We start from the raw sequence: 18,370 nt of genomic DNA on the forward strand, positions 1-18,370 counted from the left end.
AAACAAATCATAATTGTACCTTTCTGTTTTTATTCAAGATCATTTTTAAAAAAAAAACAAAACAGCATACAAATAAATTTATATTTCGATAACAGTGTACCCATCACAAAAGGTTTACATTCTTATCCTTTTGACCAAGAGAGGCCTTGTCTTTGTATTTTGTCTGAATATTTTTGCACAGATGTTTTGTATTGCAAAATCATTTATTAAATGATGTTGTTTGGTTAACCTCGCAGTCAGCGATATGATCATTACTTTAAGCATACACAGATTGCTTTTTCGCCGTTGTAATGGCACTGTGAATCCACTGGGTACCACCAAATCACCTCCGCTGTGAAGTTTCTTGAATTTGTTTGCCTCATAAGCCCAGTGACCATTGTTGGCCAGGTGGTGGTGCCCTTTAGCTGTCCCCTAAGTGTAGGTATCAGCTGAAAAACAGCTGGAAATAATATAAGTTCAGCTAGAATTTGGCCAAAGATGGAAATATGACTCTAGTATAGTGTTCGTCTGTTTTTGCTTGTGTGTGTTTTCTCTCATTTCCTGCTCAGTTACATTTTGTGCTTTGAATTAGCCATGTGGTGTGTGTACATGAGAGTGTGAGAGAGAGAGAGAGAGAGAAAGAGGAGCCTTACCAGTTGCATACACACCCACTTATATGTATGTATATAGACAGAACTGCAGTCTAAATCGCTGCACACAACACGCTTAACATTCTTTTATTATATATACAATTATATATACAATTTAAGGTAATTTGGTTTTGGTATACCTAAATTACCAAAACCATTCCCCTAACTATTAATAGTGTCATCAGTATGCATATTTACATTTACTCATTTGGCAGACACTTTAATCCTAAGTGACTTACAAGTGAGGGAATACACTAAAGCTTCAGTAGGAGACCTTGATGTAAGTACTAACTCCTAAATCCGTTCAGACAAAGTGCAAGGAGATGAGGTGAAGAAGTGTGCAGTAAGTGCAGAGTAAGCATGAGTTAGGCATGTTAATGGTGTTAGAGAGGTGGTGCTTGGAATAGAGGAGTCTTCAAGAGATTCTTGAAGATAGAGATGGATGACCCTGTTCTGAGAGCATTGGGTAGCCCATTCCAGCCTAGGGGAACCACGAACGAGAACATTCTGGCCTGAGACTGCCTTGTGTGCGGGGATGGCAATGCCAGACGGCGTTCCTTGGGGGAGCGCAGTGGCCGAGGAGGAGCATAAGCCGGTGTGATTGAGTTAAAGTAGATGGGTGCAGAACCAGAAGTCACTCAGGGAGCAAGCCTTAGTGACTAGAATTTGATTCGGGCGGCCGTGGTGTAGCCAGTGGAGTCCGATGAGCAGCGGAGGGACGTGCCCTTTTAGTAGGGCTGTAGTCCACCGAAGAAAATCATACCTAATCTTCAACCAATCAAGTGGTCGCAGGGGAAAAAAAATCTGCACGTAATCTCTAGATTAAATAAATTGGCCACAGAGCTCTGAGTGCACTCTGCCTTATTAGCCAAATAACATATAAATGAACATAAAAAGCTGGTATTTGCAGCATATTAAATTATTTTAACCTAATTATTTTATACTGAAATGATAACAACAGACCCAGAGCCGAGCAACATGCATCTGCCCATATTCATATGATTTCTGAAAATAAAACTATATCAACTGGTGATCCCAGCACAATAACTATTGAGGAATATACACGGAGTTTCAAGCGTTAAACACGAAAGTTGACAGCGCATCCTAACGCAGACAAGTTATCCTACCGTTTTTAGATGATATGCCATGTTGGTTGTGGAGCTCTGCAAACTGCTTTTTGTTTACATTCAACCTTTTTGGTCATCGGTTTCAACAAAATTTAGGCGCACCGATGACTTCTTTGACATGGTGTCAATTAGTTTGGAGCCAGATCCGAGTAAACGTTCATAAACGTTAAAGAAGTTGGACCTAGCAGTCTCCATTAGGTTGTGCAAGTTCAAAGTTGTGAAAAGGACCTGCTTTCACAGGTAGCCTGTCCCTCCCGCCGCCGCAGCAAATAAAGGTTTAATCATTGAAGGCTATCGATGTGGCGCCTTTATCCTTTGAAAGTGACACCGGAGATTGTCCGGCCAATGAGAATTTGGTCGGGCGACAGCATATCGACTAATCAATCGACCAGTCGACTGGGAGACTACAGCCCTATCTTTTAGGCTGATCAAAACACTAGATTCGCCTCCACATTCTGGACCATAAAGGGTGTCACTGGGGTTGAGGGAGGCACAACCAGAATGGCATTGCAGAAGACGGGGCGAGAAATAACCGTGGCCTGTACCTGAAATGTCAGTGACTGAGGGCTTCATTCCCTCTCGACCCCCTCTTAAGACTGAATCCATGTGTGTGTGTGTGTGTGTGCATGTCTGTGTGTGTGTGTGTGTGTGTGTGTGTGTGTGTGTGTGTGTGTGTGTGTGCATGTCTGCGCGTGTGTGTGTGTGTGTGTGTGTGTTGGCAGTAAAAGATGAAAAGAAGAAAAGAGAAGAAAAAGCTATTAATACAGAACTGACTTGTGAAACCGTTTTCTGCTGCCGCTCTGGAACAGTTTGTATAACGAACAAGCGCCAATAGCAGAGGAGTAAACTCCCATGACTTCTTCATCAGAGGCACAACAGTCTGAAACTACTGGATAAAATTTCTCCCCTGGCAAGAACTAAAACTCTTTGTTGTGCTTACAAGTGCAGCCCAAGAAAGCAAGAGAGGAGGAGGAAAAGGAGGCATCTGTATGGACTCTGGTGAAGCAAGAAACACAACTGTTCTGACCTTACTACAAAGGGATGCAACTAACGATTATTTTTATTATTACCGATAATTCTAATTAATTAATTAAATCGAATTAATTGTTTTAATTGATTAATCTATAAAAGAAAAAAAAAATGCAAGTTGACATCTCCAAATTGCTTGCTTTGTCTGACCCACAATCCTAAACCCAAAACCTGTTGATGTTACACAGAGAAAATCAACAAATTTTCACATTTTTCACTCAGAACCAGCAAATGTTTGGCATTGTGTCCTGATAAATGAGGTAAACAAATAAAAAGTTAAAACAACTAAGTTAAAACAAATAAGTTGTCAAAATTGCTGTTGATCGCTGTTAAACTGTAAGTAAATAAGAGATTTTCTATTGATCAACTTCTTGATTAATCGACAAATCATTACGGTCCTAGACTGTATTTCAACACATAATTAGCCAAATTGAACCAATATCTGCGATGCAATATTCTAAACTTAATGGTCACTTCTGGAGCTTTTAGCTGTATTTCTCGGACTTCTTCAGTCATTCGGTGAGGCTCTGGCCCCTGTCAGTCTTGTTGCTTAGCAGCACACGCTGACGGCGCGTCGCTTCGGGAGCACCGGGACAATTCCCGACGGGAACGGTCAAGTTGACCAGCGTTAATACAGCAAACCTTCTACGCGCGTCACTCTCGCAGCAGCGTCCAAAATGACGTCATCGCGTCGCGTCTCGCGGCGACGCACGTACGAACCGTCTAACCGCTTATCCGCGAGAACATTTTAGACAAGTCTCCCGGCGAAATGGGCCGGTCATGGGTGTGTTTATTTTTGTACTGTTTGCTTTATAGCAACCAGTGTGAGAACCTTTTGCTTACTTGTACTGTTGTATCTCATTTTCAGTTTCAGTGAATGCGTGTGTGTGTGTGTGTGTGTGTGTGTGTGTGTGTGTGTGTGTGTGTGTGTGTGTGTGAAGTTTTTTGATACTTTTTTGATTTGCTTGATGCCTGAATATAAAGACAATCATTTGAACGTTTGAGCTCGCGCTGCATCTCATTCTCCTTTTAAAAAGTGTGGCGTAAATTTTTGTGTGTGTATGTAGCCTTGCACATTTGTATGTATTATGATTGCTGTATTCCTAGTGAGTCTTTGAGGGTTCAGCGATAATCATAGCATACCGTGAAAACTCAGTATTCAGATGGGGTACTTGTTGGTCAGTCCCAAATGTTTGTATTTTGTGATCTGGATAACTTTCCTCCCAGACGGACGTAGTGGCCACATTTATAACATGTCTGCTGTCCGTTACATCAACAAATAGGGTTAGCCTAAAAAATTAGCGGTCTGGTGGTTTGCGTGAACAGGGTGGGCTGGGATAGAGTCAAATTCCCAGCCTGAGTTATTGTTTCGGTCTGCCCCTGCTTAGCAGAAATGACATGAGTGGCTTGCTGCTGATGATTTAGGCTTGTAGAGGAGCAGAACTGCAGCCAAGCTCCAGACTACTCATCACCACACTGGCAGGAAATCCGCAAAAATTGTACAATTGGAACTTCATTTGTGTTCAGTTGCTGTGCATTGGTGATATATCGGTCTTGAAATGGCAAAAAGCAGAATAAATGGCAGTGATGGAAGATCCATTGCAAGTCTTGCATTCAAACACAACATTGATATACCAGTCATGCTTCAGTATTAATAATCAAATGATGTTAAACGTAATAATATATCAATCAGAGGAGCCAAACCAGTACGTTTACTTTCATACTTTAACTGCATTTGGCTGCTCATACTTGTGTACCTTTTCTTAAGTAGGATTTCTCATTTAGGACTTTTTACTTGTAATCGAGTATTTTTACACTGCTGCATTGGTACCTTTACTTAAGTAAAGGATCTGAATACTTCTTGAATCTGAATGTGTTCAATAAATGTGTGAGTAAAAAGTACAATATTTCTCTCTGAAATGCGGAAGGATAAAGCAGCATAAAATTGAAATAATAAAGTGCTAGAGTACCCCAGAGTTATACCTAGTCACAGCTGAGTAAATGTACTTATAGTTACTCCCCACCACTGCTAAAAGGATGTAAACATCACACTCTCAGAGTCTGAATGATAGGTGTAGTGGGAATGGGTGTGTCCCGTCCCAGTGCTAAAATCCCTATGGTTCAAAGCCAGAACTTGCTGCGACCAGACCATGTAACCGAGGAGGACCACTCCCTCTCCGCCAATGACAGACAAGCCCCGAGGGTGTTCTCTGCTAAAGGAGCCTTATGTAGTCCTTTGAGTTCAGGGTAATGTCCTGTAATGGCCTTTGAAAGTAAAGGAGAGGCTGGAAAAGAGAATGAATGAATGAATTTGGTTTAAAGCGAAAGAGATGGACGAATAAAGGGTGGAATGAGAGGGATACAGGTAGAGTGCATTGAACGGCTGAGAGGGATTATGTTTGGTTAATAAATACGGTATAGAGTGAAGGGATCATCAGGGTTAAATGTGTATCGGCTTTACCAGGAGGTCCTTCTGGACACAACATGTAAAAACTGAGTCAGTGCAGTCCAGAGTGGTGCAGTCCAGAGGGATTCGGGACCTGATTCCAGCTGTGGGGGGTGGGCTGGCTTCATTTGAGCCCACAGAGGATCAGGAAGAGAGCTGAAGGATAGAAGTGAAATTGAGGTGAAAATACGAAAGTCAACATAACTGTGTGTGAGATGTCTGGCATGGCTACTCATAAAAAATACATGCGGTATAGAATATAAGAAGGAGACATGGGACAAAAACACTGTGTGAGGTAAGAGGGACAGGTGCACGCAGGTTTTCTAAAACAATGGGAACTTAGTTTTAGTTTGGCCCATTGATTTGGCCAGTTCACCAACACGGTGAGCAGTTGGAGGTTGGACTTAATGGACACAATTAAGGTATTGTACAACTCGCACTTTGCATCAAACGTTGTCCTCCTTCTGGGAGTCATAGCTCAGTCAAATCTAAAAAGACAGATACACAAAAGCTGATACACATGCTTTTAAATTCCGTGTGACCTACACTTCCCGCATTTCTAGAGTTTGTGTTTAGGGTGCCCTGTGGAGTTTTCTTGTAAAAAAACAAATTTGTGTTTACCTTCAGCTTTTCTTATTGTGTGCGGGCCAAACCTGCGGAAGGGAAGTGCGTTGCATCACCACTTGCTCATGTGCATATAGAGTATGTGCTTAGCACATACATTGCTTCATAATGTTACTAGCGGTCAAAAACTCCACAGGGTACCTTTGAAGACTGTATAGCTGGGTGTGGTGTTTCCAATTGTTAACACGCCCAGTTGTGATGTTTGGTGTTGTCAGGGGGTTCAAGAGACTTTTACCTTTCAGCCTATAGAGGCCGGAGCAGCGATGTTTTTTCCTCCTTCCAAAATCTAGTGTGGAGTTGTCCTTAGGTTTCATGACCCCCAATTTTATGAAAGCCAGTAAAAGATATAGGATTGGAAGTTGAAAATGGCTGTGAAGTAGTCGATCCAGTCATCTTGATGGTCAATGAATCATTTAACTAATTTATCAAGGACACATGCCAAACATTCGCTTGTCCCAGTTTCTCAAATGCATGGATTTGCTGCTTTACTATGTTTTGATACTGTTGTAACTTGAATATCATTTTATTTTGGACTGTTGTTTGGAGAAAAGCGATCTGAAGACGTGGACTCGGGCTCTTGGAAATTGTGATGGGCAGTTTTCACTGTTTTCTCACATTTTACAGACCAAACAATTAATGAATTAATCAAGAAAACAATCAGCAGTTTAATCGATAATGAAAGTAACTGTTAGTTGCAGCCCTAGTAGATTTAAAAATGTAAATCAACGAGGCATAATGCATTAACCCCAGAACATCACACATCACATTGATTTTTGTCATGCAGAAAGGTAAAAGCTCTCATATCAACAAGATACTCCTAGCTGTGCCAAACACGAAGGCTTCCGCTTTGACAATACAATGACCGGGAGCATGGGTTGCCGAAACATGGAGAAGGAGTGAGAAGACGAGAGACGGATAGAGTTTCACTGTCCTCTCACTCTGTCATGGTGGTGCAGGAAGACTCCAACAAGCCCCTGATTGTTGGGGAACATGAGCTGTTTTTGTTGAAGGGCTGACAGGCGCTTGACCTCCGCCGTCCGTGCTGCCACATACTGACCTTGGAGAGGGGAAGTGAAGTGAAGCCTTTGAACGCTGTCAAGTGAATTATCAGTGCGTGGTTTAATTTCCCCAGGGGCCTTGACAGAGTTCGGATAGATAATGTGGACTGTATAGTCATCTGCCTGGTTCGTGCTAATTATTTTCTATTGAGACACATTTAAATCTTTGTTTCCCTTACGACTGTTATCTGTTGGTTTGTTTAAACTTTATTTGCAAATTTCTAACCTGAAGTTTTAATATAAAATAGCTAGTAAAAATGAAAATGAATAGTAGTGACTTTTGACATGTGCTCAGGATGATTTGAAACTTTTTTAATCTCACTTCGGCACCTATTTTGTACTTTGACAAATGCTTTAGAGAATAGAAGCCATAATGTAGATGTTATCACCAAGATACTAAAGTCTAAATGGCTGTCACAGAGAAACAGATCCAGATATATTTTTATATTGGGATAATGAATCTTCATGACAGTTTTATTCAACAAGTAAGAGTCTACAGCTATGGTACTAGCTTTGTAAGGTAGTGCTTAGGCAGAGCAGTACTTTGAGCTAAATGCCGAAGTCAATATCCTAACGTGTTCACAATGCTGACATGATGATGTTTAGCAGGTATAATCTTTACCATGTTCACCGTCTTAGTTTGGCGTGTTAGCATTCTAACATTTGCACTAAACCCAACAGCTGTGGCTGATGGACAAAGTGAAACTTTGATGGTGGCAGTAGAGGAAAAGGTAAGGGATCCCTAACTTTACAAATGATTGTGAAAGAAACATGAATGTGTGTACCAAATTTCACAGCAATCCAACCGAAAGTTTGATGTCAACCTCATAGTCGTGTTGAAGGAAAAATCAGGGGATCACTAAAGTCATTAGGCTTCATCCTCTGGGGTTACATAAATGTCTGCATACAATTTCAAGGCAATCCATCCAATAGTTGTTGAGATATTTCAGCCTGGATCAAAGTGGTGGACTAACCAGCAGACTGACATTGCTGTCCCAAGAGCCACTCTGCCACAGCGCGTCTAAAAACCAAAGACAAGGTCGTACACACAATTCTGAGTCCCTAAACTTCCTGTCAGTAACATTATCTGCTGAAGTGCTGAAGCACAGCCTTGTGCTAGCTGTGTATTTTTGACAGCTGAAACTCATTGTTCAGGTCGAGTGCATTCAGCTGTTTTGAACATTAAGAGTCCCCTTCATTGTCAGAGAGATATTCATATGGCTGCAGAGTCAGAGGGACGAGTGGAGAACAATAGAGTGAAAGATGGATCCACATTCCTTCTCTCTATTCATGCCTCACAGGTCTGAGATCACATGCCTCCTCTCTAAAAAAAGCTTAGTGTCCTATTATAACATTACACATCATCTTAAGTGTTGGAGTGGGAAGCAAAGGATGGGATATTCAATATGACTTAATATCACTTTAGTCTCATTATGGCACAATTTTGGTAAATGGAAACTTTGTCATGTGTTGAAAAGCTTTAGATTTCTAAAACTTTCCAGTTAAATCATAATATGGATGTAAACAATGATCAATTTAAAATACTTTTAAAAATCGGCTTTGCAAATGTTTTATGCGGAAAGAAATGCGTTCAGTGCGTTTGTTAAAGCTCAAAAATACACACAGTGCATTTTGGTAAGAAGCAATGACTAAATAAATATATAACTTTTGTTTGTTTACTACAAAACTAAGGGCAACTTTAACCAAAATTGTATGGTGGAACCTTTAGAGAAAGAGAGGAGAGAGCAGTAAGAAACTGAAATCATTTCAATACACTGGGAACCAAGTTGCTCAGGTGCAGGCTGTTTCCTGATTTCCTCACCTATTCTGAATATTGACGCTTGAGTCGGAAAGCCCAACCAACCACACAGGCAGCAGGCAGAGAAGGCGGGACGTCACGAATGTTAAAGTTAGGTTTAGTCCCCCGACCTCGCCGACGCTGCCGAAAAACAGGAAGTCAACAGGCGCTAAATGCTTTGTCCTCCCTTCAGGCCCTCTCCTGACAGAGTGCATAATAGGGAAGGCACAAAAGTTCTCCATCGTGAGTATTCTACCAGCTTCATCATCATCAATGTGTATTCTTGAACATGTACTGTACATCACGTAATTCATTTTAAAAACCCCTTCTGCGTCAGTCAAGTAGAGAAACACATTTCATGCAGGTGTTTATTCATTCATTCATTCCAGTTATGTTATGATAATCATCCCCACTTGGCCGGCCGTGGAACCAATTTGACCATAAACTTTAAATGTTTTAACTAAGTGTGTTTTGTTTAGTCAACTAAATGGAGACCAGACCAGTCTTTGAAGCCTGAAGCCTAAAAACACTGTGGTACAGCTTAATGAGATTTAAATAACTAGAGAGACCACTTTAATTGTTAAATTGCATGTGTGTTAAATGCCGCATTCCAGATTCAGACAACAAACGTTTGTTAGAGGATAAGAGATGGGTATCTTGAGACATGGTGCATTTGACAGTAAAGTGAGTGTGCACATTTATGTACAGAGAAGCTGTGTATAAATAGTTCTGGGATTAAGGACATAAATAGCCTACGGCAAGTACCTCACCTATAAATGGTGCATGTACACAAAGACGGATGTGTGCATATATTTTGAGATCACAAGGTCGTTAAAACGAACAACGCTGCGCGTTCTCAACAATGCGCATGTAGTGTTCCCGCAATCAAGAGGCTATTGCTTCAGTTCAGCCCTGAATGATAAATGTACAGTGAGAAAAGGAAATTAGAACTGCAACATTTAGTCTCTTGATTAGCATATCAATCTAAACTATTTTGATAATGAAATAATTGTTTTACTTTTTTTTTTTAAACAAAAATCTTAAACATTTGCTGTTTTTAGCTTTTCAGAAATGAGAATTGGATGTTCTTCTTTCTCACACATGATTGTAAACTGAATATCTTTAGATTGTGGGCTGTTGGTTGGACTGAACAAAACACTTGAAAATGTCACCTTGGTCTGTAGGAAATTATAATGGGTATTTTATAATAATTTACAGACAAAGGAATTAAAGGAGCTATATGTGAGTTTTGCTATTGCTACATAGCCAACGATAGCATTAAAAGTTGATTTCTTACCAGTCTCGAAGAAGCATTGCAAGTTCAGCATCAGACTTCACCTGCTCCTGGCAAGAAACCACGTTTAGTGGCAGAGAAAACTTTTAATTAGAAAAAAAACAAATATAGGTAGATTATTCTTTTTTTTGTTTTTTTTTTGGGGGGGGGGTATTTTTTGTGTGTATTTGGAACATTCAGTATCCGCAGAGAAGCAGCCTAAGCCCAATACTAAATGTGTGACAAATGTTAGCTTGATTACTGAATAATGTAATCATGTTATAGGATCCCTCGTAGGTACGTTGATCTGTTTGGCCACTGATGAAGCCATAAGTGGAAATTTTGGGCTTTGACTCAGCACGATGCTTGCAGTTCTTCTCCTTCAAACAAACAATATCTCTTAAATATTCTTGTGTACAGTATATCCAATATCTATTTTTAGTTGGTTAAAGTGAATATGTATTCACATGCACTCCTTTCCCCTTCTACTTTCATTCGCCCTCCCCTCTTCACTCCCCCCTTTCATGCCTTCTTCTCTCCTCTTCTCTCGATCTCCTACACTCCTTCCCCTTTCTCATTTTTCTCCCTCTCCTCCCACTCCACTCAGACTCTCTATCAAATAATCCATCCATCTTTGTGCTGGAATGGAGGCTTAATGCTTTCCATCTGTGTGTGTTACTGGTGGGGCTCCAAGGGCAAGGCCTGCCACTCTTTATTCAGCCCCCCCCCCCACTTCAACTCCTTTCCAACAAAACCCAGAGTCTGGTTCCACTCAGCCCTAAAGTCTAAGATCTCTCTCCACGCTGGGGCCCCTCCTGGCCTGAGGCAGCAGAGGGAGGTCAGTAGGGCCCCTGGATCCGCACACCCTGGATCCTGGAGATTCTGTGTTATGATGAAATGAATGAATGAGCCAATTAATCACATACCTTAAGTTTCCCAACCCAGAATATTTTACAAGACACCAAATATTCTGAATAGAACCAATGTAAATAGAAATACTCTGAATTATCTGGAGATTAGAAGCACATATCTAAAAGACAGCAGTTAACCGTCTGTCCATGGCTGGACAGGGTTTCCATAGTTGCAATTTAATTGTGGAAAGTTCTCAGATTTCTTCAGAAAATTAAAGGCCTGCGAAGGGTGTAAATGTTGGGATTACTGGAGAACTGGAAAGAGATCTGTTCAGTTGGTAATTTTAAATCACTCCAATATGAAATAAAATGCTGAATTAGTTGATTAGAGATGCAACGTTTCAGTCATGGACATTTGGAAGGCATCAAATTAACAAAAAGAGTTAAAAAAAAAAGGATAGGGGAGTCAGATCAGACGATATCCAGTATAAGTTTCATATCCAAACTCAGAGTGTTTCCACACTTTATCACAATTCGTTTGATGCCAGTATACCTGAGCTTTTGTATTAAAAATGAAACACAGAAGTTTGCATTCATTCATTTTATATGAAGCTACTAATTTGTCCAGTGTTTCTGCAGAGACGCTTTCGATACTTTATCTTAAAGAAAGACAGAACAGCGAAGACAAAAAGTGGCAATGGAATGGAATATTAGAAAACATATCCAAGAACAGTATAGAAACATTCACATGTGACTGAGAGGCAATATCTATAACCTGAATTGATTAAAAATAAAGCTTGTATTCATCCGACATAAGAAACAAATCAGTTGAAAGATTATGAATATGTTTTTAGCATTTCATTCTTATCCTTTCATCTAGATCACACATAAGACACTTACTGTCTTGTTGGTCTTGTTTGGTGCAGATCTTATTCAGATACAAATTGTACTCTGGTGATATTGGGAGTTACACCGTATTCTGGATGTGTTTAACAAGATTGTTTGTTCTCAGTGTCAACTGATGTTCTCATTAGTTGAATTAGTTAATTAATCAGGTGTTAGGCAGCAGAAACACCTGAAAAGATAGAAAGACACTTGCTTAAGAGTTCCTGAATGCATTCGTACATAGAGACTCTGTAATCTCATACTTAAATCTCATCTAAAAAAAACTTACAGAAAGGCGTTTCTTAACTAACACTCTTATATCTTTTGGCTTTTACTACTGAATTTTGTTTCTTTTTTTTGTATATTTCTCTACTATGTTGTAGAATAGTTGCTGCTTTTATCTGTCTAATATGATAATTGTCCCGTTATTGTCTTTTAGCACTTTTAAACAACCTATTTTTTTATTTATTTATTTATTTATTTATTTACTATTTTCTGACTTTTTATAGACCAGTAATGTTTAACTTTAAGTCCTCCTATTTAGCAGCATTTATAAGCAGTATTTAAACATTAAATAAATGGTTTATATATAGCTGTAAGCAGATATAAATGCTTATACACAAACACGCGCGCGCGCGCACACACACACAAACACACATATATATACATATATATATATTTACATATATATGTATGTATGTAGGTATGTATGTATAATGAATGACAATATAGTAAAACACAATTGTGATAATATAATGTCTTCACAGGAGAAGTTATAAAGTTATAATTGTTGACAAATACTGTACATTAATAAATACTTAACAATATCCTTATAGCTTTGTACAAATACATTAGTGTGTTATAGATATTTATTAAATGTTATACACTGCTTATAAATGCTAAATAGTGGAGATTACACTTTAGTGTTACCAACTAAACAAAAAATTAATTAATCAAAAGAAAAAAGCGGCTTAACAGACAATGAAAATACAAGTAAGCAATGACCTTAATCTGTATTATGTACATGTGATGACAGTGAAACAGAAACACTTTATGCTTTGAGAATCTTACACTAAATGAACAGTTAGCAATTTTGACAGTAATATTAGTTGCATTAAAATGTTTAGCAAAATCCTCATGAATCTGCTCATACTGTACAATAAAATTATGCGATTTATGACAAAGACCACCCAGCGAGGATACACACGGCATTTGGACTATGACAGTGATGTCGATGTTTAAAGGGAGAGTAATTGCATAGAGGGCAGCCCAAACTCTGCAGGAGATTTTTCAATATAATGACATCTTGTCATGGTGGAGGAATGCGCAAATGCGCCATCAATGGAAAAAGTGCACCCTAAAAGTGAATGCAGCCTCATGTTGTTCTTCTGGTGTGGGGACATTTTAATGAAACTTTGTGAACATGGTGTAAACTTACCTGAGAGTATGAGTCGAGAAAAGCAAGACTTGAGACTGTGATGAAGACGAAACTACAGTTGGACTCCAACATAAGCCTCTTTTTCATTTTCGTTTTAAAGAAAAATATCACACGGGAATTCTTGTTTGGGGTGGAATTCTGCAGTAATTCTGCGGCAAGAAAAGTCATCCATTTTGGCAAATTAATGGAAGAGATGGTTTGAGGGAGATTTTGCTTTGTATAGCTGGCAGCGAGACATTCGTGCAGCTCTGTGCTCTGAGAAATGCTCCTCCTTTTATCTTCCCTCTTACATTGTGACCAACCCAGTACTGCAGTCTCAACAAAACTGCCTTTGTGGAAAAGTCCTGATTTGGATTAAAAGCAGTGATTTGTGCAAATAAGGCTCAAGGTGTCTTTCCCCTTCCACTGTGCAGAATCACTGTTGAGATGAGATGTGTGATTATTGCTCTCCTGTTTCCTGTTGATAAAGGTGTAAATGGATGTCTTTTCAGTATTAAAAGTGACTGCAGAGGGACTTTTCTGTGTATTCTAAAAGAAATAATTTGGCATATGGAAAATATGCTCTCTTTTTAGATGAGAAGACTGATACCACTCTAATTCCTGTACACTACATATGAAGCTACCACCAGCAGAGGGTCAGCTTAGCTTAGCATAAAGACCGGAAACAGGGTCAAACAGCTCTGTCCAGTGCTAACAAAATTTGCGTATAAGGGCCAGGATTGCTCTTCCCCCATTTCCAGTCTTTATGCTTAGCTAATCTAAGTGGCTGGAGGCTAGCTTTCTCTTTACCGCGCAGACAGTAAATGAGCACGGTGTCTGTGACTTTCAACACCTTGTTTAGATCCTAGACATTAATTTGGGTCCAAGTCTTATTCTGAAAGCAGTTGGGTGTGTACATTAAAACGGGCTAACATATACTGTGTATCTGAAGCGTGCAGTTTATGTGCTGTTAGCTTGAGTAGCCCGGCCAAAAAACCCAAATAAATAATTTAATGGTTAAAAAGAGTAGTAAAATAAATGCATTTGGTTTCTCTTTGAGAGTTACATGAGAAGATTGATACCACGTCATGGCTACCATCATCAGTTGGTTAGCTAATGTTTGCAGAAGCAAATTCAACATTTACTTTCCAGTTTTATATATATATATAGCCATGTAGCCATGACATGGTATCAATCTTCTCATGTAACTCTCAAAGAGAAACCAAATACATTTATTTTACTACTCCTTTTAATAATGTGTGTGTGTGTGTGTGTGTGTGTGTGTGTGTGTGTGTGTTTATATATATATATATATATATATATATATATTATATATATATATATATATATATATATATATATATATAGCTACATCAAGCTTTAAAAATCACAGATCTGTGAGTAGAGTTTGGTGTGAGCAGTGTGTGGATGTTCTAATTAATATTTCATTTTTACCTGTGTGAGACACAGAATTGGAAACATGGTGACCCAACATGGCATGTTGCAGTGCTCCTCTCCTTCTCTTTTCTTTCCCTCCTCCCATCTTCCTCATAATGTGTCTCTCCTCTTCCTCTCCTCCCCCTTCTTCTCCTTTCATCTCGTCACCTCTTCCTCTGCTCCGGCCGTCCTTCTCTTTTCATCTCCTCCTCTCTCCCCTCCCTCTCTTTTGATATTTTTTTTTTTTAAGGGTCTGTGTCTGTACTTGCTTGCAGCACACACTCATACACACAAATTCACTCATATTCACACACACATAAACACATAAAACAACATTTCTCATTATCGGTGCCAACCAGCAGGCAGCTTTGTAATCACACTGTTTTTTTATGTTTGTTATGCTGCAAACACACACACACACACACATGTACATATACAGTATCTATCTCTTCTGGTTTTCCACACACATTTTTCATACACAAGCACAGTGAGTCATATTTTTTTTTCTCTCTCTCTCACACACACAGATGTCAAACACAGCACTGCAACAAAGCCACAGACCCAGTCTTGAATAGAGCCAGAAATAGCATTGGGTTAGACTTGGAATCGGCTTAAGTCTTCAAAGAGAAAATTTTTGATGTAGCAAAGGGAGTGAGAGAGGGAGAGAGGGAGAGAGAGAGAGAGGGGTGAAAGAGGGAGATGGTGGAGTATACTGGGGGAGAACAGAGCAGATCTGGTTGTTATATCCAGCTGTAAAAAGGGGGGCAAAAAAAAAAAACTTCAAAGAATCACGTTGCCATGGTAACTGCGTGGTGCCTGCTTTAAAGCCCCACCCCACCCCACCCCCTGCTCAGACACTAAAAACATGTAGTAAATGTATTCCTAAAAATTGATGGCAGCAGTAGTGTAGTGGGTGCACACTTACTCCCGAATACTAATATATATTTTTTTTCCCATCTCCATCCCTCTCTTATCGTTATGAATATTGTTGCTCTCCGTATCCAGCAGAGATCATATTGATGCGGGCGGTGATGGGTACCACTGCAGCTAATTAAAACCCAATAGGGTTAGCAGTTAATGCTTTAGTTTTTCCTGTGTGAAATGATTGGTTTACTCTTATCTGGCAGCACTGGAGTTGCCCCTTCATGTTTTTCTGTATTGATGTTTGGAGCTTGTTCCCTGTAATTATGACATGCTATCCCTTCATAGCCGGTGGATCTAAAGTCCATTTGTAATCAGATCCATCTCCCAGTCTGTCTTTTCCTCATCAGCAATGGTGCAGACCACGGTTTGTATGTGTTGCTGCTCTTTTATTGACTTTTACATTGATTTTTAAGCACCAGCTAAACCTTCATCCTTTCAAAGAAAAACAGTGGTGGAAGAAGTATTCTCTTATACTTTACTTAAGAAAAAGTAGCAATACCACAGGGTAGAAATGCTCTGTTTCAAGTAAAAGTCCTAAAATTAATATTTTTCTTAGGTAAAAGTGCACAAGTCTAAGTAATAAGTACCAAAAGTAAAAGTACTCATTATGGAGAATGGCCCATTTCATTAATGTTGCAGCTGATAAAGGTGGGCTTAAGATAACTACTTTATATACTGGTGGGTGGCTTCATCCATAATGAATACATCATAATTTATTAGCTGATTATATTTTGTATGAATAATTTGAATCCGCAAAGTAACTAAAGCTATCAGATAAGTGTAGTGGACTAAAAAGTAAAATAGATGTCTCCAAAATGTGGTGAAGAAGTATAAAGTAGTATAAAGTAAGTACAGTATTTGAGTTAAATGTACTTAGTTACCTTCTACCACTGAAGATTAAATACCAAGGGACAGAACTTGTTGTATGGATAGGTGAAATTTAATTTTAATGTACTTGACCTGCTTTGATTAGATCATTCCTGCACCGTGATGCGGCTTTATGGATGGCACTCTCAGTCTGTCGGTCCTCGAGTTGGTCGGTCCAACACATGGGTGCAGACTGAAATATCTCAAAACCTACTGAACGAATTGCCATGAAATTGGGTACAGACATTCATGTCAACCTCAGGTCAACGTTTCAATCTAATACTTTGGTTTCGTCATCAAACACCTGCAAAACTAATGACATTCCCACCAGCCTCAGCTGCTCTTTGTACTACTACTGTTTAGTGCTAATTAGCAAATACAACTATGAAGCCATCAGCCAGAAATGTAGATGGCATCTTTTCTATTTATTTATTTTGATAAACAAGCAGAAATGGTGGTTCAGTGATGTCACGTTGATAGGGTGTGAAACTTAGTTTCGTTCATCCTTAGATTATTGTTGACATGCGGTGTATTTTGACAAAAATGCACACCTTAGACGCCTAAGGGTATACTGACTTTGTTACCAATTTAATTCCTCGTTTTCAGTTTTTGCTTCATGCCTCTTTTTATCCTACCTGTTAATGACGTCTTGCTCTCTGGCGGACGTCGGCAACAGTAGAGACAGGCAGGAGAGACATAGCGGAGGGCAATGGTAGGACTAACTAACCAGGGCCCAAACATGGGAATGGTGTGAACATGTCAAGGGCCCTCAAGAACCCAAGAATTCACGTTCTTTAATCTGCAATTTAAACATTTTTATTTTATTTCTTAGTAGGATCGAAAGTGACACTGTTGGATGAACAAAGAGTTTGACACATCAGTTCTTTTGTGTGTGTTTAACAGATATTTGCTAAAATACAGTAATCCTTTTGCAGCATAGAGGACAATAAAGAATGAAGGAAATAGTGCTATATAATGTTCTCCAAGTGAACCTTGTAATCATGTATCACATGACAACTATATATTATGTCGAGAAATGAGGGCTTAAATGACTTGAGATTTCAGCTTGTTTAGATTAAAACACATTCAGTAGCATAGGTTTTATTTTACATTCATATTTTACTTAAATGTGATATAAATAGTTCATTACCCATAATGCTAGTAACCACGAGAGATGCATGTGTTTAGTTGTTGATTCTGTCATTTGGACACGGGTTAGAATAAAAGTATTGAGAAAATAAAGAAGAAAACTGACGTGTACATGGACAAGGCCCAGACTTTTGTGCAGTCTCCAGGTTTGTCCGTGACCCCTGAACAATGTGATCCTATCTGCCGTTTTGATCAGTTTCTCAGCTCTTTTTTTTCCCCCCCGGCTCTGTCCTTCTTTCCTGGCCATGCGAAGCACAGGGGTCTGTCATGCATTAAGAAGGACCGGGTCTAGCTGGTTTGTCCCCGGAGCGTTTCCTGTCTGAAGATGGATGGCTGCCTAGAGACTCTCTGAAGCTGAAGCTGTGAAGCTGCCAGTCAGCTGGGAAACGGGAGGTTGTTTAGATCTAAAATGATTTCTGTTTTTGCCACGTTGTGATCACTGAGGCACCATATAGTACTGTGTTTATTATGCTAACGGCTATCTAAATGTTTTTGGGTGGATAAGAGCCACAAAACTGCAACTTTTTGCATTTTTTTCGAGCTGTTTTTCATTCCACTCCCTTCATCTCGCCGATGGGTTCTCTGATTAGACATGAAGAGAGCGGGAATGATGATTTTCCTTGACACGATGATGTTGGTGTCTAAACCAGAGAGGAGTATTAGGAACAGCTGTACCCAGGACATTTCCTGAGTGGTTTGAGGCTGACGCAGGACAAAAAAAGAAATGGCAAGAACTGCGGCGAGGACATTCATGCAATGTACCAGTGTCAGGCAACCTCATTCCTCCATTTAGTCAGCGTACCCATAATTAATGAAAGCAGATTGATTTACATGTAAATGAATATATTTTATTTTA

Source organism: Xiphias gladius, chromosome 6 (genome assembly GCF_016859285.1).
Source record: "Xiphias gladius isolate SHS-SW01 ecotype Sanya breed wild chromosome 6, ASM1685928v1, whole genome shotgun sequence".
Taxonomy (NCBI): Eukaryota; Metazoa; Chordata; class Actinopteri; order Istiophoriformes; family Xiphiidae; genus Xiphias; species Xiphias gladius.